The sequence below is a fragment of the Aethalodelphis obliquidens genome, unplaced genomic scaffold (genome assembly GCF_003676395.1).
Source record: "Aethalodelphis obliquidens isolate GAN/ISIS:26980383/991018 unplaced genomic scaffold, ASM367639v1 scaffold6, whole genome shotgun sequence".
Lineage (NCBI taxonomy): Eukaryota > Metazoa > Chordata > Mammalia > Artiodactyla > Delphinidae > Aethalodelphis > Aethalodelphis obliquidens.
The window spans coordinates 15273242-15296459 of record NW_020837950.1 but is presented as its reverse complement, the minus strand read 5'-3'; the positions used below and the strand labels follow the sequence as shown (position 1 = coordinate 15296459).

The 23218-nt window shown below is 36.4% G+C and overlaps 1 pseudogene; it reads left to right on the top strand.

Moving 5' to 3' along the window:
• Positions 1-3927: 3927 nt before the first annotated feature.
• The window catches only part of LOC113619237 (60S ribosomal protein L21 pseudogene), a 58580-nt pseudogene continuing 39289 nt past the window's right edge, over positions 3928-23218 (top strand).

Here is a 23218-nt window from a genome sequence, read left to right as displayed (position 1 = left end):
AAAAAAGTAAGAGACACCGGCATGACCTGGCTCTTTCTAGAGGTTCCATGTGTAAAAAGGTGTAGACAATAAGTTTGGGAGTGCAAACTTCTTGCTTGTAAATTTAATTGTTTATTTTCTTATTATTTCAGTATTTAATATCTTCATATTATTATGTGCTATTTAGTTAAACTTGTTTGGTACGACCAACATCTTTTGGCTTTGTTGAAATCCATGAGGGAAAAAAAAAGAATCTGTTGTTTAAGGTGAAGCAATTCTGGAAAACTCCAAAAAGGGACTGATGCCCTCTGGTCGGTTGTCCTGATCCAGACAGTCCCTTCAAGTAGTTATCTGTGAAACTCTGGATATAATGTCACTTAAAGGAAGTGGCATTTCCTTACACCCCTCCCCCATCACATTTCTCACAGGAATTTTCCCAAAGTTTTCCCTCTTTCCTTAAGGGTTCTTATCCCCCAGCTAATCATCAACACCTGACTGAAAACATTTTGGGAATATTATTTGAACACACTTTTTTTTTTTTTACCATGTAATTTTAATTTTTTTCTGCATCCTCATCATCATTTCCCTTTGACCCAGCTACTGAGGAAGAAGTTGCCATGCCCAGTTCTTCCAGCTATACTCTCAACCACAACTGTTCTATTAATTATGTCATGCTACTATCAAGGTTAAAATGCAGTTTGCACCTCATTGTAACAGGCAGTCTGTGTGTATAAGTGTTGGGCGACATAAGATATTAAGTGGCAAGACCTTATTTTCTTTAGCCCATAGATCACTATAAGGTTTCACTACTTATAGACCAGGTATAAAAAACTGTATGTGACAGTCACATGAGACTGAATAGACACAAAGAGGGCTACCATTAAGTGTCACTAGAACATGGAAACTTGGAAATAAGGTAAAGTTATTAAAGTGGAAACAGTTAGCCACTGAGAAACACTGTCTACAGACAATATCTTAAAAATTAGAATGTCTCTAAGACCCAATACAGGAGGATAGGATCTGGAAATCTAGTCTACATCTACCTCATGATATATAAAAGTCATACTCTAACATATCCTTTGGTATCCAAGAAATAAATTATTAACATTAGAAGGATGGTCTGTCTGAAGTCGAAAGCAAAGAAAATTTCAAAACAGAACGAAAAAAAGACAACTGTCAATGTATTTCCAACTCTGCCTATGTGGAAAGTACTCTCCTGATCCTGCTTCTAGGGTCAGCAAGAACATCCCACATGGAGCCTGAAGAGTCATTCACCTATGATCTGCTCCTTTGCTCTAATTCAGATTCACCTACCAACTTTCAGAGTATAACTTGATTTCTGGCATAGATTTTCCATTAGGTGGATTTGGATTCTGCACTGAAGAGCTAGTGTATGTACTGGGACTTCTTGCCAGTTATTTTTCACAAGAAACGACTCCATCAGCGTTTGGTTTATGCATCAATCTTTCGTAAGTTCATTTTAATGGGTCATCTCTAGTTTCTGACTCACCCTGAGTGTAAATGGCTCTGGATCTCTGTGCCAGAAGTTGAGAGGTGGTAACTGCCAAGATATGGCTACGTCCAAAGGGCCTGCCTGGGAGGCTCACAAACCTCCATCTGTGACACCTTATTTCTCTCTAACTTTCCCAGGCAGAGTCCCACTTATATACATGAATATTCACATTGCAACTATGATTCTTCACAGTTAAGTATAGAGAATACACTAAATGATATAAATTAACATCTATTATGAAAAAAGCCACAGCTGTAACTTACAACTTGAGGAATTGAATACATAACAAAAATAGGAGGGAGAAAGCAGAGAAGGAAATCTTCAATGGAATGACATTTCTGAGGAAATAAGTGGAGGCATAACCTGAACATATGTCAACAATTTCAAACATAAAAAATATATAAAAGTCAAATGTGTTAGTGCTACTTGACAATTCTATGCTTAAATGAAGTTTCCTGCTACACAGAAATATTATCACTTCTATTATGCTCACTCTTTCATAGAATTCATCAGCAGTGTTTTGACAGCAGGAGATAACAGATATTAGGTGACTATTTCTCTGAAATGAAATATAAGAATGTGTCTAGACATTATTCTTTCAGAGTAGCTCCTAATTTCTTGTGCGATCGAGTTGCCCTTGGCAACTCCAGGAGAATTAGCTTATCTCCCAGAGTTCAGCATAAAGCATCTAGTCAAGTCTTCGAATGAAATGTGTACTGTCTTGCTGAAAGAGCGGATATCCACATGCTGTTCTAATGCGTCAGATCCAGTTGCCATAGCTAATACACAAAGGTGACAGAAAAGGTGGCTGAATATTCTTTTCTAAGTTTAAGTATGTTAAGGATGTGAATTATCACATGAGACTAATTTCTTCTTTTCACATAACCATTTCACATTCCTTTCAGAGTAAGTGTGACAACTGATGGTGACAAGAGGACAGGGTACCCCAGGAGTGGAGGAGTGTTGAAATCAGCAAAATAAATTTCATTCACAGTAAATTCACTGTCACTGTGATTTTCACTGGCTACAAATGATGTCAATTGTCCCACTAAGCCGTGAGTAAAACCACTGTGCTCAGTGTCCTTCAGCAAGAAGAAAATCTGTGAGACTAAGAAATCAAATGGGGAATTTCCAAAGAAAGGTACACTGTAAACTACTGAAACTCTAAAAAAGATATTCAACATTAATTTTAAAAAGACTTCATTAGAAAGGATGTGGAAGGAATGAATGGAAGGCTTCATAAACTCAACTGAAAAGCAGCCAGAACACGCAGAAGAAAGTAATGGTTTGAGAGAGTGTGACTCACAATATGTGGTCCTGATTGTCGTTTTCTTCTAATAATATTTAATTCCGTTTAAGCTCATAATAGACAGAAGAAAAGTTTTCCTTGAGATTCTAAAACTGGAATCAGAAAGGTAAAATTTGACTCCCAAATACACCAGCTTAATATCTTTGCATTTTCCTTAAATTTTTTTGTTTAATTTTAGCATCATCATTTGTAAATACATGTGTGCTGTAAGAAGTATATATTTTTACACTTTATGCAGATTTTCTATAAGTGAGGTATCCTTGAGTTCCAGTTCTATAGATAAGGTAATAAATTCTTAGTCAAGAGAATGTTGTTCCAAAGCCTGAATGCACATCAGAATCACCTGGGTAACTTTTGAAAAATACAGCTTCTTAGGCCTCACCCCAGACTTACTTATTGAATAACAATTATCTACAGTGAATGGCCTAGAATTTGTATTTTTCAAATGTTCCTATGGTGAATCTGAAGTAGTTAGCCCTGGTCTTCAGACTAGTGTTTGAGACCCAGTGTTTAAGCCATACTTACAAAAAGAACAAAAACTATTGTTTACTGAGCATCCACTGTAAGGTACCAACTAGATGCTTCCAAAAGTTATCATAATGCATCTTCTTAATACAAGCACACTGTAGTGGGTTGAATAATGTCCCCTCAATATTCATGTCCTCCCAGAACCTCTGAATGTAAACATTTTAGGAAATAGAGTCTTTGCAGTTGTAATTAAATTAAAATGAGACCATACTCACTTAAGGTGGGCCCTAAATCCAATCACTGGGTTTGTAAAAGAAGGGAAGAAAACACACAGAGAAACAGACAAATACCTTGTGAAGATGGAGGCAGAGATTGGAGTAATGCAGCTACAAACGAGGGACAGTTAAGAATTGCCCAGAGCCTCCAGGAACTAGAAGAGGCAAGCAAAGGTTTTTGCAGAGCGTATTCAGAGGGAACATGGCCCTGACAAAACTTTGATTTCAGACTTCTAGCCTTGAGATCTATGAGAGAATAAATTTCTCTTGTTTTCAACCAACCCAATTTGTAGTAATTTGTTATGACAGTGCTAGGAAACTAGTACAGACACAGAGGCTCAAAGAGAGAGTTTCAGCAGTCTACTGTGTCATTCAGGTAGAAAATGACCAAGCAGAGTTCCAAACCCAGTCCACTATTTCCAAAGCTCATGGACATCTGGGACAACACTGGCAGAAATTTCCATACACCAAGACTGCGGCAGCATTTGGTCAAAGCAGGGTTCCAGATGACCTCAGCAGAATTACCTGTAGGCCTTGCTGAAAATGCATTTTCCTTGACTCCATCTGGAGTTACTGAGTTAAAAATCTTTGCAGGTTGGGTTGAAGAACATACTTTTAACAAAGAATTCAGAAAATTGTCATTCATCGTAAAGTTCCATACCATTGACATAGAGAGTTAAAGTCTCTTAACACGACATCCATGTGCATTTTCATTCAAACATATTCTGAATGCATGAAACAAATGAATGGTGTGACTGTGACGTCATTGTAGAAATTAACTTGGTGAAGTCAACTTGTACTTTATTTCAATCCATTTTTACGTAAATCTGGGATACTAAAGACATAACTCACATTCATGTTATTCTCCCATGTGTGAAACACTTTCACATTCACTATACCAGTTGATTCTCACCCAAACCTTGAGGAAGAATGAGTAGGAATTACTATTTTTCCTATTTTATAGGAGAGGAGGCTGAGACTAGACACTTAGAGAAAATCACAATCACTCTCCTGTGGTTCATTGTTAGAGCATGACATTCTTTTCTGTCCTGACATTGCCAAAAAATTAGTGGGGAATTATGATGAAAAGAACATGGGTGGGAGAAGTGTGATCTCACTCCTTTTGCAGGAGAGCAAAGAGAAGCCTAACAGTAAAAGGATCTATTATTTTTAAAAGCACTGAAAAGACAAGAGAAAATAAGTGTGTGAGAAGCCAGAGAAAAGAATTCTGTGTTGAAGAGAACCTCAGAGAGCCCTGGGCAACATAGATACTCAGGCTATCAGATGTGAACATTTTTCATCAGAGCGTATTCTGGGTAATTCATTCATTTCTAAACCCTCATATTATTTTAAGACATCGATTATTTTGGAGATTCCAAACCACTATTAACAACATTAACAGGATTGAGAATGATGATTGAACTAGATATTCCCCACCTAGATAATGAAAAAAGTGACTATTTTCTCTGAAGTATTTGCCTATGCTCTAAACATGTCTCTTCTCTTACTAAAGTACCACTTCTGTTTACTGACTTAGCAGATGCAGTTCAAAACATTTCCATTTTGTTCAAGATGCTTCTTTAGTGGCATGTCTGTTTATGGGTATGTGTGTGACTTGTCTTTTTCTTAAGTGCTTCTTAGCTTATTAAAAATTGTGTGTGTTTGTATGTTTGTGTGTGCATGTGTATATTCAGTTTTCCCATTGCTTTCAGAAAGTGAAAACTAGAAGGAAATATTCAAAGAAAAAAATGCTGCCAGAAACACCTTAACTGAAAAGAAAAATGGAGGGATTGGAGGAGAAAAAATAACGGTAGATGATGAAATGCAGGAAAGCACAAATAGCTTGCCAAGAATCTGTTTTAATTTGAATTGAAAATGTATTGGGGTTATTTATTCTTTATGATCCAATGGCAACAGTTTTTAAATCAAAGGTAATTTAGAAGTGAGGAATGATAAATACTGGATCTTGTTCATCATAAAATTAATAATGGCAAAGATTTTTGGAAAAGGTGATTACAAATTACTTAGGAATCAATACTGAAGGTAAGTTATGATCCAAAACAGTTATAGATTATGGAATTTTTCCCCTTGAGAGACTACAATCAACTTATAACTGGTCTAACAGCACTGTAACTGCCACCGACCACTTCCCAAGCTCCATCCTTCATCTAGAAGTCAGAATGAACCAAGTCACATTACACCCAATTTTTTTTTTTAATTTTTACTTTAAAAAGGTGAACTATTCTTTACTTGCTCTACAAGTTCTTAACCATCTCGTTATATCTGCAACCTCATCTGCCTCTGCTCCACCCTTGCTTATAATCACTCAATTCATATTTAAAATTTGTGTTTCCTTAAACTCTGCATGCTTATTTTTATTCCCTAGCGTTTTCATTTTCTGTTCCTTCTTTTTTAGACCACTCATGTCACTGAACTCCACAGTCTTTCCCCTTTTTATCACTGATGTCTCAATTCAAGTATCTTTCCTTAGAAAATCCTTCCTTAGAAAGATCTTCACCAGCTCTAGATAAAGCAAGTCCCTTTATATTGCTCTCTTCCATAATAGACTATTCTATCTTCTACATAGTTATCAATATCTGATATTACCTAATTTATTGTTTACATGTTAGCCTTTCTGTCTTCCTCTGCTAAACCTAAGTTCCTTGAGAACAAGGGCCCTGCCTTCTTCATAGCTACTTCCCAGTATGTAGTACAGTGCTTGGCACATAATAGGTTCTCAACACCTGTTGACTGCATGATTCTAGAAAACAAATCACCATATTTAACAGCGTGGAACTAACACAGATATACGAACACAAGTACTGTTCATCTTGTTATTGGTATTGCAGTAAATATATAAATCTGTCTAGGGAAAACAATGCCATTTCTAGTGTTTACTTCTATTCTTCCCATCTAGGAATTAGAATTGTTTCCAAATTTATTCAAGTGTTCTTAGTTTTTTCCATCAATCTTTGTTGGGCTTTTAAGTGCAGAAGTCTGGTACATTCTATGTTGTCTAGTGACGTTACTGTTGAAAATGGAGATTGTTTTTAACTGCACTATCAATGCAGCTAATAGGAAGGTTATTGTTTATCTAGCTAATAGGAATGTTATTGTTTATCTAGCAATCACCTTGAATTCTATTTCTTCTCATAAAGGAGAAAAAGAATAGAGCTTACCTTATACGTAGTACTGATTAGTTCTTTTGGCTTTGTTTGTTTGTTTTGAGAATCAAATGAAATGATGTAGGAAAGCTGTTTTATAAGCCGAAGTATTATACGAATGACAGTTTTCCATCTGTGAGTGGTGATATTTTTGTCTTCTTAACATTATTTTGACAGTATACATTTCCTATATTATGGTAATTAATAATAGTGGTAGAGAAGAAAAAAGGTTTCCCGATTACAGACCTGTGCTTATTCAGGTCTCTCAGCCTGGAAATCTTTTTCCTTCTATCAAACCTCAGTGGCTCCTCTGTGAAGCTTTCCCTGGTTGGGTCTACTTTTCATTGGACATGTACGTGCTACCCTTCACATTGCCTCTACTACACTTAGATGTATATGAGATATTGTTTGCTTCCATGCCAGCTTATAATTATATAGCCAACACTTGCATAGTACCTACTCTTTGTCATACACATCTACACATTTTACATGATTTATATTAATTCATTTAACCTTCACAAAAACCCGATGAGGTAGATGCTCTCTATTTGTCGTTTTGCAAGTGAGGAGACTGAAGCTGAGTGAATGATAACTCGCTCAATGTCACATGTCTAGAAACTAGAAGAGGCAGAATATGTTTGTTTTTTTACCTTCCCATCTCCTCGATATAACTCAGTAGAGTAATGAAACTCCATGAATACAAATCTCAGGCCATATTACCAGAAACCTAATACCCAGAATGGTGGCAGTAATGGTAATCCAGTCTATACAGGTCATTCATTCATTAATTCTTTAAAGAAATGTTTATGAGAACACACCAAGTGTTAGAGATTGCACTTGGTACCCATGATTCGAAGATGAGTTAGAATGAATCATCAACTTCATTAATTTGATCAGGAGGGAAAAGGATAGGGAGAGATACATGGGGTGAAGAAGAATCAGGTCACATCTAAAAAATATATTTTTGCCATATTCGAGGACCATATATTTTTTTTAAGAAATCAACACATTGGTAAGTAACAAATGGAGAACAACTGCAATAGAAGAGAATTAAGAACCAACACATCAAAGAAATGGTCAAAACAACAGGAACCAGTTAGCCTGGAGAAGAGGGAAGTCTGAAGTGTTCTCACATGAAAAGTGGCCACAAATATCTGGATAGCTTTCAAAGGTGGAACTAGTTCCCTTGGGAGAAAGACATAGGGTGAAAAATCAGTCTCAGCACAAAGCAAACTTTTTAATAGAGCTACCCCAAAATGTACTAAGCTACTTCACGCATAGTAACTCCCTGTCACTGAAGGCTTAAACCTGAGAATGGGCCATTTACTACTCAGAGAAGTAGTAGAAAGTCTTCCTACCTTAGATTAGAAATCTGGACTCCACTAGACAGCTTGTTACTCATCTGTATCAGATTTGATTCTGAATCAAAATCTTCTATGCTGTAAGGAGGATGGAAAACAGGAGATACTGTCAGAAACTGTGGAGGATCTGGGATTTACTACTTCATGGATGCTGGCAGAAAAAAAAAAAATGAGACTCCTGGATCAGAGAAAAAGCCTTTATTACTCATAGCAAAAGCAGTAGCCAGAGCTTCACGTTTGTATCAACTCCTCCATTTTCCCCAAGTCCCATGGGGGCAATGCCAAGGACCCATGATGGATGCTTGATTAGAGGAGGAACATGGAGCTTGGGGGAAATCATCACTTTTATAGTAAATAAAAGCAAGCCTACTCACTCAAGGTTGCTCCCTGCAAACACAGCACAGAGAGACGGCCCAGGTAGCCAAGGTTTTGCATTCTTGGAATACCCGGAGAGAATGTGTAGGGTCACTCAGGCCCATGGTAAATTGCCTCTCTCAACATGGGCTGCAAAACCATTGAAAATCTGGATTTCTTGGGCATGCCAAGGTCTCTGATTACCAAAGAAAGCAGATGATGAGGAAGATATTTCAATGACATAATTCCTATTTAAAATATTCCCCAAATAGTGAGATATAGATAAAATAACAACAGTTTCTACACCTATTGAATCCAGATGGAAGTTACATATGTCATCAACCTATTTGTTTGTATGCCAAAAGAACTAACCTATTTGGTAGAGGCTTATTTATAAGGTTTCTAATGGCAAGAAGCACCCATTTTTCAAGTTCAGAATTGCCCAAATCAGCTTTTTCCTATGCAGGAATTTTCATTAGATTGGAAAAAAAAGAAAAAACAGACTCTTACTGCTTTCAAGAAGATAAAAATGTGAGGGTAAACCGTGAGTAGATAAATCAACAGTGCCACCTAGTGGAATCATACATTTATCTGACAAATGTATATTTTCAACAACCCGACCCACTTTTTCCTTGTGTTTTTGCCAGCAAAGATGAGCTCTTTAAAAGCCTAGTTTGAAAAATACACTTTAAAAAATTAACCTATCCTTTTTTAACTTCTTGAAATTTACTTTTATGCATAAATTGTGTGCAGTGTACAATGGGAACAGTTTCTAAAACAGATCAATTATAAGAGTTGCTGGTGGTAAGGATAAAATTAAGACGTGCACAGTTCCTGAAAAATTTTGTGAAGGAAACGAAAGTTAGTGAAAGTAGAATTTAGAGTCAAAATTATTTAAGTAATAGTTTTTAATCTAGGTCACCCTAACACTGACAAATCATAGTGCCACAGTAAATTACTATAATTATGAGTCACAAATAAATTTTCAGGGTCTTTCTGACCTTTTAAAGTTATACAAGTTGCTTTAGAATAGAAGCTGCAAATAAAAAAAGGCATTGGAAAATTAACACTTGTACAAGCTGAAAGAATTGCACATAATTTCATCCTTTTCCCATTAAAGAAAAGGGGAAATATGTAACATTCCAGTCAATAGGCATCTTATGGAAGACTATTGCAGACATCACAGGACTAAAGACCACTTTTAGAATTAGATTTTCCAGTAGTTTCCAAAGTCTTGTCGGCATCTAGGTCAAATTCCTTAAGAGAAATGGGAAGAGAGAAACAGAAGAATCTGGAAAAGTAAAATGAATGTAAAACTCTTTCCAGTGATTCTGAATTCCTTTCTTTTTTCCTTCAAGTGAGGAAATATAACATAGTGGTTAAAATCATGAACTTTGAATTTGTATTTGTAGGTGGAATCATATGAAATGGTGGGGGTTTTTTTCATAAATCAAGAGGTGAAATATCCAGTTTCACATGGCTCAACCCCATACATTAATATCCTAACCCGAAGTATACCTATACAACTTTCACTGGGCAAGTTGCTTCACCTCAGTAAACCTCAGTCACCTTATCTTTTCAATGGGGATAGTAATACCTATCACAATGGATGGTTATGAGAAATAAATGGAGGAATTATCAGATAGTGCTTAGCTATCATCCAACTGATAGTGAGCATGAAAAGAATGATTTCCATAATTAGAAGCTATTTTATAAGATGTGTTTTTGGGTAATATGGAAGAGGAGAACTTATTAGTTAATTGTCAACTATTAAAGTATCTGAATGACAAAGCCATTCTCTCTACTTGCCTCATTATCAGCCACTTTCTGTTTCTTAGAGTTTCTTTCTAGCACTTCTTTGTATACACATCTTCATCATTTAAATAAAAGCCCTTTTAACATTTATTTTTCCAGCTAATTAGATGAGACACCATCAATATCTTTCACAAGAGCCCCCAAATGATGAGCTGTCATTGGTAGTTGCTTCCGTTGATCTAAGTCTTCTTGGACTCAGACCTGGATGGGATAACAGATTATGCTTCTTCCAGGTTTCTACACCACTATGTGCTTTTCCCCTGTCGTCATAGCTTAGAATCTACTCTGTTTGGGAGCCCCAGATAAAGTAATGGGAATATAACTGGGAGGTAACTCGGCTCACTCACTTCTAAAAAGATGTGATAATATTTACCTTACCAAGCCCCTGGAAAATCATGTGCGGTAGCATGTGTGAAATGCCCAGCCAAAAAGCTGATATAGAGCAGATGTTGATACACGACAGTTCAGAGTATCTCAGACTGCAAGTAATGAAGTCAATATTATTGCTCACGATCAGGTCATCAGAATGGAATGAAATGGATCAGAGTATGTAATACAAAATAAGGACCATTTTTTTTCATGAAACTTCTTTCAGATATACATATACACATGCAAATGTGTTCTTGGATCATGATATAAAATGCATTTGCTACCACGAGTCACAATTTAAAATTTTGAAAGCTCCCTTCTCCTTACTGTATTTCTAACTAATATAACCCATATTAAGAGATTGACTAAGCCCAGACTCATTCTATTTGAGAACTTTACAGAATGGTTCTTATGGTTTTCCATTATTATTTCATGTTACTTTCATTTCTCCCCAAATTCTTTACAATTGCCTTTATTACACAGAATTTTTCTCCCACATATCTATAGTATAGATATCTATAGTCCCTATTGTCTTGTTTACATATCTATAGTCCCTCTAATTTTTCAAGGGCAATCCTAAGAAATCTTAGGATTTCTTTCCCCTTTTTCAAGGTTAACAAACGGACTGATGAATTTTTTGTGTGTTAATAAGAAAAATATAAGTTGAAGGTCTATAAGTCGCCTGAAGTGATGTGATATTGTTTAGATGATTTTAGTAGAATTTTCAAACATTCCTTCATATTTAAAAATTCCATAAACATAGGGAGAAGAAATTGAGCCTGGACTTGAGAAATATGGATTCCAGACATGACTTTGCCATTCCTAAGAATATAACTTTGTGAAAGTCATTTAACCTTTCTTGGCCTAAGCTGCCCCCTCTTTAATGAGGTGGGAAGACTGCATGATTTCTTAAGTCTCTTTCAGTTTTAATGTTTCTGATTTTGTTGATAATCCTACATGGCAGAAGATTAAATATGAGTGACAGTAAGGAAGAGACGGATTTAGGATCGAGACTCAGAGATTATATAGTCATTGTTTTAACTCCCACAAGATATATTATGGTATAATGTAGATGATAAATTTGGAGAAAAGAATTAAAAGCATTTCCAACTGCTCTGCTTTGGTGAATCAAGGAGTAATTCCAAATGCCAGTTTTAATCAAGTAGGAAACCAGGGAGAAGAAATGACAACTAAGTCTTGCTTGATTTCGAGGTTTTGGTTGCACTAAATGGCTGAAGTGAATCATTTGTGTAATTATTAGTGGTTACAATTTATACAGTAAAGCACTAGAGTCATTGTCCTTTACTTATTTTCACAGTGTTTTTTTTCTCCAAGTTGGTAGGCAGCACATAAAGAAATAGTTTTTCAGAAAATAAAATAATTAATATATTTTTATGTTCAGACTGACCAGAAAATGATTGGTACTTAATATATGTTTAGTGAATCTAACTATTAGTTTATAGACATTGGGCACTTTTTGTATATTTTTCTGTTTTATCCTCAAACAACCCCACAGAGTATGAAACACCATGATTCCCATTTGTAAAGATGAGGAATTGAGGTTCACACATAAATAACTTGAAATTGTGTGTCTCCTACAGAATTGAAAATATTATGAGGTATATGTGGGACAAATGAAAACATACTGATGATGAATAAATGTCAGACAAATTGAGTATGAGTTCCAAAATCAGAAATGAATTGGGGCTTAGGACACAACCTAAGATTACAAACTTCTGTTGAAATTTGACAAATGGTTAAGTTCAGTTTTTTGTGTTTCTTGTTTTGTTTTAGATTTGATCGTTTACATACGTATAGGATCTCTGTAGTATTAATGAGGTAAGAGTTATATTATCAATCTTTTAAACATAGAAGATCCTTATTAAGTGGTTAGCATATAAATGAAATATGAAATAACTATCAGGAATTAGAGAAAATACCTGGGTTTCATATATCCTCTCTCTAAGAGTATGAACAGCAATACTCACATTTTTAGTACATTCATTGAAATCATTATCCTTTCCAGGTTTCTTAAATAAAAGCTGCTTCAGAGATAATAGTACTAGCTAGTGTTGGTCTCCTGAGTGATGTGACAGACCAAGCACACACCTGCCCTGGGTGTCTAACGCCGAGATATTCACGGGCTCATTAGTTTGCTGACAAGAGAAGGTAACTCTAAACCGCCATAGACTAGCCGCAGGTGGTACAGCCATTTGGAAGACAAAGCACCTCATTTCATTTAAAAGTATCTCTGACACTGCCCTGACCATTTGAAATTACATAATTGAAAACATACTACTACTGACCACATTATCGAGTTTATTTTTTGGGTGAATTGTCTTTATATTGCTTTGGCCACCTCAGCAAATAAACAGCGACTTCAGTTCATTGTCATCGTTAATGGATTTTACATTTAACCTTCCAGTTTAGGATCTCTACAAACCATGACTTTGCAAAGCATCAATAGTATATTGATTTCAAATTGAGATGTCATATAAAATACTAGTGCTCACAGCCAGATGAGGGTTGCAATTATTTCTATGCTATTTCACACCAAGTGAGCGATTGACAAGAAGAATCCATGAAGAACTAATATTCTACCAAATTTCTTTCTCTAAATCACAAGCTTAAATGAAAACTCTATTTCAAACTTAAAATACTTTAATATAAAGTAAGTCTATTTGATATGATCAATGGAGTCATGGAATTATTCATATCAGAAGGAATATTTAGTCTTGATTTATAAATGTTTAGGGAAATGGGAATTATATCAGGAAATGGGAATTAATTATGTCATTTCACATGCTTTTAAGAAGTTACCCTGACTTTTGAATATTTAGATGCTGGTTCTGGCAATAATATAGGCTTTACATTTACCGAAATGGAAATAAGTCTCCTGGAAGACAGGCAAAGGATTACTAGACCAGGAGCCAGGCAGGATGGTCTTTGAAACAGAGGGGAAAATAGAGGAAATAAAAGATATATTTCAGTAGTATGAACTAGTTCAGTTCAATTTCACAGGCATACTATGTGTCAGCAACTGTGCTAGATACTAGAGATTAATAACAACAATAAAAGAAAAACAGAAAAACTAGGACAGCAAAAGCGAACAGCACAATCAGCAATGTGAGGTGTCACTTCATCTTGGAGACAAGACACAGCAAAGGTGTTGGCCAATTTTGTGATTACTTTCTAATATATAATTGTTGGAGTTGAATTCCATCCCCCACAAAATTTCAAGTCCTATACGCCAGTACCTCAGAATGAGACCTTATTTGGAAATAGGGTCATTGCGCAGATATAATTAGTTAAATTAGGATGAGGTCATACTGGAGCAGGGTTGGCCACTAATCTTACATGACCATAGAATTTATAAGAAGGGGAAATTTGGACACAGACAGGTGCACAGGGAGAAGGCCGTGTGAATATGAAGGCAGAGATCAGGGAGATGCAGCAGAAGCCAAGGAAAGCCAAAGAGCATCAGTTAAAAACCAGGAGCTAAAGAGGTAAGAAACACATTCTCCTTCACAGCCCTCAGAAGGAACCAACCCTGCGGACAGCTTAATCTTGAACTCCTAGCCTCCAGAACCGTAAGAAAGTAAGCATCTGTTTTTGAAACCATGCCATTTGTGGTACTTTGTTACAGGCAACCTAGGGAGATAATACAATCATCAAAATATATATTAATTTTTAAGTATTAGACATTTTTTTCATGAATCTTTATGTCAGGTTGCCTTTGTTAATTTCAAAGAATTCAAGTAAGAGAGAGATGGAGAAACTGTGGTAGGAATGGGCTACAATACCCAAAACCAAGGAACACAGATTGAAGCTCGAATGTCAGTGATTCTGATTCAAAGTCACTCAGGCTCATTTATTAATCATTCACACTCTTTTCATTTTCTCTTTTTATGTGTCCTCCCTGCCCTTTCCACTGAGTCACACTTTTCACCTCAGTAGCACTTGAGGTTTCCATTACAGGACCAACCTACAGAAGATAAAGCAAGTCTACACTATGATAAATTCTTTTCCTGATTTAACAGTCCAAAATGAAAAATGCGGCTTCATAAGAAACCAAAATGAGCATTTGATGCCGCATTTTGAAATGCGCCCAAGTTTTGTCACTATCATCACTAACTTGATGGTCATAATTACCTCCCCCAGATGGCAGGAAGGTGCACAGAGCTGATATAAACATCACTTAATATTCTCAGGCAGTGAAACTTTTAAAGCATATTAGCCTTGCAGAATATAATAGATCAAAAGAAGAAAATTGCCTCAGAATTGTAGGATTAGATAGAAAGTGTCTTTCAGGAGCAATTGCTCTATTTTCAGTTTGTAAGGTGATAGATATGCATTTCTTTTTGCAGTGCACGTGTATGGCAGAATTTCTGACAAATGACTGAATTCAAGACATCGGGTGACCATAATGATGACCCTTCAATAAAAAATATCACTCCGGGCTTCCCTGGTGGCGCAGTGGTTGGGAGTCCGCCTGCCGATGCAGGGGACACGGGTTCGTGCCCCGGTCCGGGAGGATCCCACATGCCGCGGAGCGGCTGGGCCCGTGAGCCATGGCCGCTGGGCCTGCGCATCCGGAGCCTATGCTCCGCAATCTGTGCTCCGCAATGGGAGGGGCACAGCAGTGAGAGGCCCGCCTACCGAAGGAAAAAAAAAAAAAATCACTCCACTTTCACTACACCATGATCCGTTTCAACATGAGAATCTGAGGAATGGGACAGATGCAATTGCTTTTACAAAGTGTTTCCCTGGATCATATTACAGCAGAGCCTGTGTTCCCAGCCCAACTTCCCTATGCTACAGATGAGGAAATTCAAGGACAGATTTTTGGTGTTTTTAAGTGCCTTTATCAAGTCCACCCATGTTGTTGCAACAAAGTAAGAGCATCAATTTCTTATTTCAAGTCCAATTCCTGATCAAACCACCTTCCTATCCTGTTCCCTCTAAAGTCATTGACATAAGATGCTGACGCCATTAAAAGCAAGGATGAGTGCAGAAAGACTTTTCCTCATTGCATAATAAAAGGATGCATTTTGCTTCTTAAGTTCTGGCATTATACAGGAGATCTGCATGTGGGCTACAGATTCACCATTATGCAAGTCACCTTTACCTACAGCCTGTGCCCTAAAATTAATACATTGCAATACTCAGTTCAAGAATAAATAACCCAACTGTCATAAATATTGCCAACTTTCATTTTCAAGGTATCATAATCTTCCATTTCCTGTAAAGTCTCTGACATTTTTAACTACTCTATCTCTTTATCTTAATCCAAAGGTTCTTTGACAGTGTGAGATTAAGGAGGATAAATAGTAATAGTAACAGTAAAATGTGATGGGTCGGCCCCAATAAGACTTGACAGCCTTATGGTATAGATATATAGTGTCACTTCACTATTTTGGTCTCGTGTATGTTTCATAACCCTTGTTTCTGTCCAATTTAAGCACCTGAACCATAAAGGTGACTTGTTTTCATGTCACCCATATTTAACTGTAACATGTCACAACTGAACAAAAATTAGGATATTGTTGAAAGAGGTCTGTTTATCCTATTGTGCAAATGTTAAGCACCAGAGAATCCATCTCCTTTCAGATACCTGTCTAATTCTAGCATATTCTTTACCTAGAGATGCTCCGAAGATAACATAAAGGATTGGCACACTGCAGAACTATTGACCACGAACTATAGATGGTAAGCAATATGTTTTCTGATAATGTATTTTCATTTATCATCTCATTAAAGAATTAGTGAAGGCCATTTTCCATGCATGGCAGAAAAAAGTAGGCTATGGTGTGCTCAGTGGGAATTAATGACAGTGGTGAAATCTAGCAAAGGAGGCAGGGAGGCACAAAGGAGTTAAGCTGAAAAAAAGTTAGGAAAAAAGTTTACAGGCATCCAGAACTTGTGGAGAAATAGAGAGAGGTAGAGTTCAAGAACTGTGGATTGACTTGCCATCTTTTAATCAGAAAAGTAAGAGGAGTCAAAAATAAGAAGAGGGCTTCCCTGGTGGCGCAGTGGTTGAGAGTCCGCCTGCCGAGGCAGGGGACACGGGTTCGTGCCCCAGTCTGGGAAGATCCCACATGCCGCGGAGCGGCTGGGCCCGTAAGCCATGGCCACTGAGCCTGCGCATCCGGAGCCTGTGCTCCGCAATGGGAGAGACCACAACAGTGAGAGGCCCGTGTACCAAAAAAAAAATAAAATTAAATTAAAAAAATAAGAAGAATTTTGAGTTAGGTTGAATTAGAGTCTGAATGGAAATGGAGCTAAAAAGAGTATGGTTAGAGAGAGTTCACAGAAAGTTAATTAAAGTTCTAGGTCAACTCTGCCCTGCTGCAGTTCACTTTCAGATGCCAGAGACTGGGAAAAACCACAAGTCAGAAGCACCGAGTCTCTAATTAAGACAGTGTAGATTAAATTAAAACTATATCCACATCTCTCTTTTCAGTACATTACTGGTCACCATTCAGATTTTAAACACCAGTATATTTATTTCTGACAACCAGACCTCCTGTGCATTACTTGCCGCTGTAGGAAAGGTGCATCTCTCTGAGACCCAGCCCTGGACATTGCATGAATCTATCCTCACGGTCTCCCTCTGCTCTGATCATACTGGTCAGCCATCTCAGTGTTCAGGCTTTCTGCATCATTTGATCAATGTTGTATCACTGCTAGGAAAAACGTATACAATTGGGTGGAGATGTACTTTCAATATTCTCTGCAGGAAAAGTGATTCACCAATCAGCAAACAAGACAAAAATACCGTTTCCATTGGGAATACTTTCGATGAGGCACCATTAACAATCCAGTTTCAGCTGCCTCACCCCTTGTGTTTACTTCTTTAAATTCCATTGGATTTCGGGGGTGGGGGGGAATGTATGTACCACAATAGAAAACAGTAAAAATAAAATCGAGTGTTTGATAGTGTTCCCAGCAGTTCTACTATCCTGAAAAAGGACTCATCACTTTTGTTATCTTTCAATCAGGAATACATAACCAGAATCTAATCATGAGGAAACATCAGACAAACCCAAACTGAGAAAAATTCTATTAAGTAACTGGCCTGGATTCTTCAAAAATGTCAGTGTCATGAAAGGCAATGAAAGACTAAGGGACTTTTCCAGGTTGAAGGAGAATAAGGAGACTTGACAAGTAAATGTAAATAATATGTGATCCAACAACCTACCCTCTCTGGGAAAAAAAAGTGCCATGAAGGACATTCCTGGGGCAAAATCAGAATATGATTCATAGAATAAAGTATCGATGTTAAATTATTTACATTGGACAACTTTACAGTGGTCACATACGAGAATATCCTTGTTCCTAGGAAAGACGTATGAAAATATTAAGGGACAAAAGTCCATTTTGTATGTAAACTATTCTCAGATGTGTCTTCTTTAAATAGTTAAGTCGTTTTGAAACTCTTGAATTTAGGATAATTTAATAAAAATTATGAGAATTAGCACCTCTTTTTTGTTACACATTTGAAGTACATTATTTTTAACCTTTTATTTTAAAGAATATTAAACTTCCCGAAGAGTTACAAGAATAATACAAGGATCTCCTGTACCTCCTTTGCCCAGAGATATTCATGGTTAACATTTTGCCACATCTTTTGTCATCCTCTCCGTCAGTTATATATATGTATATGTGTACGCATATATATATATAATGAATACATACCTGGGAGAACATCTACTTTAAAGACAATGCTCAACTCCCTTCTTTTGAACCTGTTGAAAACATTTTAAAAAAACATAAAATAAATTGCATAGTTATTGGCCCACTGAGAATATGGAAGACATATGATCCCAATAAATATCTGTTTGCTATGTAATCTGCATCAACATTAAAATTAGAAGAGAAAATTGTATTGATAACTGCATTTGCATGGTCAATTATACTTGCTTCACTAAAGTGAATATCACTGAACTTGTTAAGAGAAAACAAAACAAAACAAAACCAGAGCTATAATGATAAAGCTGTTCATAACTCCTTCCAGATGGGTAAAATATTCACTGTTAGGTGCCTCAGGTGCCCTTTCTTTGGGAAATAAAGAGAAAAACTGATAAAAGGATTGTCCATAGTCAGCAGTGTCCAAATGTTGATGATCATGTCGTTTCTAACTAAATCTTTTTTTTTTTTTTTCTGTTTTTCATATCCTGCTTTGAATCATCCCATTGGAACCCAGCTGAGCTCAGTCAGGCTTGCAAGGTTGAATGTGCCTGCTAGGCAGGCTTAACTATTTCTTATATGCTTAGAGGATACTGAAAAGTTTACTGTATTAAAATTGTTGATGTATATGAATTAAGACCATCCTTTCTCAGGTATTAGCCAGCATGTGGTATTTCTGAAGATGAGGCGCTCTGGCAATAATTATAAATACTGAAGCTGTCGTTCATCTAAGCTATCTGTCAAGTACATTGCCTGAATGAATTACCTAATGAATTTTACTGATGAGTACCTCAAATAGTGATATGTTTTCTAGTTAAGAAAAACATATAAGACAAAAACAGATCCATGTTTTAACTACTAAAATCTAAGATATTATTTTTTACTAACAGTTAAATCATCAAAATAGAAGTTAAATCAAATCTACCATCTCTGACTACTTGTTAAAATCTAACTCTGTGGGCTTCCCTGGTGGTGCAGTGGTTAAGAATACCCTGCCAATGCAGGGGACATGGGTTCAAGCCCTGGTCCGGGAAGATCCCACATGCCGCAGAGCAACTAAACCTGCGTGCCACAACTACTGAGCTTGCACTCTAGAGCCTGTGAGCCACAACTACTGAGCCCACGTGCCACAACTACTGAAACCCGCACACCTAGAGCCCGTGCTCCGCAACAAGAGAAGCCACCACAATGAGAAGCCTGCACACTGCAATGAAGAGTAGCTCCCACTCGCCACAACTAGAGAAAGCCCGTGTGCAGCAATGAAGACCCAACACAGCCAAAAATAAATAAAATAAAATAAATAAATGTATAAAAAAAATTCTAACTCTGTACTGCCTTTTCCTTTTCTCTTACCAAAGAGGTCATGACTGTTTATCAAACGGTGATATTCTTATTCCTAAAAGTAACAATGCTGGGCCATGGGGCAGTCAAACATTTAGAAGAATGTGTCATTTTTCTCAATTTACAATGTAAAGAAACCCAAAACAAAATTTTAAAAAGAAAAAAATCAATAAAGAGACGCAAAATATGTATACATTTTTACACTTTTTTTTTTACACATGATAACTCTTTTACTCTAGAGTTCATTGGTCACAAACAACAAAGTTCAATTCTAGCTAATTTCAGCAGAAAAAGGAACCTACAGAATAAGATGTAGTAACTCACAGAATTGACAGAAGAAAGGAGATGAGGGAGAGAGGGGCCTAAAGAGACAAGTGAGAACCAGAACTCTGAATAATAGAAATTAATTTTCTCTCCGGTACCCTTTTATCCGAATGACATAGCTGAGCTGATTTAGGGTAGAAAGAAAAGATAATGGGGACAGGTTGGCTACCCTCAATAAAAAGACAGTAGGTCAGTGAGGAGTGAGACTTATTCTACTAAGTTCAAAAGGAAGAACAGGGTTTCCCTGGTGGCGCAGTGGTTGAGAGTCCACCTGCCGCTGCAGGGGACGCGGGTTCGTGCCCCAGTCCGTGCCCCCATCCAGGAAGATCTCACATGCCGCGGAGCGGCTAGGCCCGTGAGCCATGGCTGCTGAGCCTGTGTGTCTGGAGCCTGTGCTTTGCAATGGGAGAGGCCACAACAGTGAGAGGCCCGCGTACCGCAAAAAAAAAAAAAAAAAAGGAAGAACTGAGGAATAGAATTTTTATAAATTAATAAATTAAATGTATTAATTTAATAAATTTAATTTTATTATAATTTAATTTTATCATGAATTACTATAATTTATAATAGTATAAATAACTATATTATTAATTTACTATAAATTAAATTTTTATAAATTTATAGTAATTTTATAAATAAAATTACAATAAGGCAAGTTTCAGCTCAGTAACAATTAGAACCACTCTGAAGAGGGGTCAAAACACCCTTCATAGATGTGTCCAAAGAGCAACTGGTTGGCCACCATGTGGTCAGGCATTTGATAAAGTTAATTTCCAACTTGAGTGAAAGTTTATCAGGTGACTTCCAAGATCCTTTGCAACTTAAGATTCTGAGATTTCCTCGTGATGGTAATATAATCTTCTGTCTCAAAAAATGTTTTGCACAGGAAATTACATCTAAAGCCCAGTGTAGCCTCTTTAGAAACAGTTGTAGAGTATCTGTTATTTCAAAAGATATTATGTTGACGTTCAAAAACCTACTAATAATGTTCAAAATGCCCAAATTAATCTAGAATTTATCCTTTTAAAACCAGAAGCAGGGCATATGTCATTAGCATGTCTTTTTCATCTAACTCTTCTGCTTGTTAATATGAATCTCCAACTTGCAGAAAATCTGGGTACAGAGCCCTGAAATTATGCACTTGGATTATGTTAAAACTATATAGTAATCATATATCATCACAATAAAGCTCTGATAATATGGATATTTTCTAATCAAACGATTTTTGCATATAACCTGATGGATTCTCAGAAGTAGTTTTAATATAGGTCTGCCCCCTTTCTGAAAAAGTGTTTATAATTCCACCCTTTTACAGGTATTTGATATGCAATTCCACTGAGAAAATACAGAACCATCAAAAAGCACGTGAACTTGTGTCAGGCAAAATAAATATAAGCATTTCTTATTTGTAGCTCAACGGTTTACATTATTTACAACAAAAACTTTCAACTGTTTGTGCCTTACACACACACACACACACACACACACACACAATACACACCACAATGTAATATACTGAGTGATTAAACTTGAGTTTTTACTGAATATCAAATAGTAGTCTAGTTAAATGATAGCATAAAATTAATGAAGATTTGCCCCAAGAACTCAAAGTGTCCAGAGAATTGGTAGAAATAAAAGTAACAAATTAATTGAAAATGAAAAGCAATGTTGACCTTAATGTTTTTATTTTAAAAGAAAAACATAGCCAGGTTGGTGGAAATAATGCAAGGAGGAAAGGGTATAAAATCCGTTAGAAATTTTCCCAAAGGAGGTGGCAAGATTTCTTTGAAAAACTAAACTTCCAGCAGAGTATGGGATATTTTCTTTATTTTTAGTTCAAAATCTGTTATGAAGAAAGAGTTCCAGGGAAGAGAAGTATAAATGGCAGCACCAGACCTCCAAAACGCTGCAGACTTCTAACACCTCCAGGGACTGCAGTTGTCTCCTTCGCCTACAGTTTTCAATCATTCCTGCAGCCCCAGCCATCAGGCATCTGAGGACACCCCATCAATATAACCGATAACAAACCCAATCTGTGTACTGAAGGGAAGTTAATAGGGAACATATTCAAAATGCCATTTATCCCAGAAGACACACTGACATCCTAGAATTAAGAAATATGGTTTATTCCCACATTCCATCCATTGTGAACAATTGTTGACTCCTTTGGAGTTTAGCTTTTTGATTGCAATTTGAATGATGAATTAACAGAAACTATGAGAAAGCATCTCGAGGTTGTGCAGGTGAATGAAGCACGATAACATGTTACTCAAATCAATCCAACCTGTTATTAATACTTTTATCCCTGTATGTTCTCTCTCAATAGATAATAATAGTATATAATGTTCATTATATATTATAACAACATATTACATTTAATATAATATATATTAATATAAATATATTCATAAAATTGAATATTAGTATTATATTGATGTCCTATTCTTTTTTTAAAGATTTTTTTTGAGGTGGACCATTTTTTTAAAGTCTTTATTGAAGTTATTACAATATTGCTTCTATTTTTGGTTTTGGCTTTTTGGCCGTAAGGCATGTGGGATCTTAGTTCCCTGACCAGCGTTCAAACTCACACCCTCTGCATTGGAAGGCGAAGCCTTAACCACTGGACCGCCAGGGAAGTCCCACTGATGCCTTATTCTGATATCTTTATTATTCCATATCTTTGAGAAACTGAAATTAAAACAGGGTACAGAAAAGTATTTTGAAAAGAAAGCAAAACAACCTTGTGTCTTTCTATCTTAGATCACTACTTCACTATGAAAAACATTGATGGATTGGAACACAAAATATTATATTCATTTTGTGCTATTACTCATATAGTTGCTAATAAAATAATGCAGTGAGCCAAGCATGGTGAGCCACAGAGAGAAGAAGTTAAGAACATGGACTCTGGAGCCAGATTAACTAGATTTAAAGCCTGGATTTAACTAGCATTGAGTTGTTTACTTCTAAGTCAGCTTTGGCAAGTTACTTACTTCAAGTGTCCATTCTGTAAAAATGGAATGCTAATGGTAGTTACAATGCGAGGATTATTATAAAATTACAATAAGTAAATACATGCAATGCGCTTAAAAACACACCAAATATGTTACAATGGTAAAAAAAAAAAAAGTTTGCTTTTAAATTGTATGTCTGCACACATACTCAGACACAAACATGCTCTTTCCCAAACTTATGTACACAATTTTCAAATAAAAGTGCCATGGGGATTATTTGGAAACAAAGCGTTATTGTGAAAA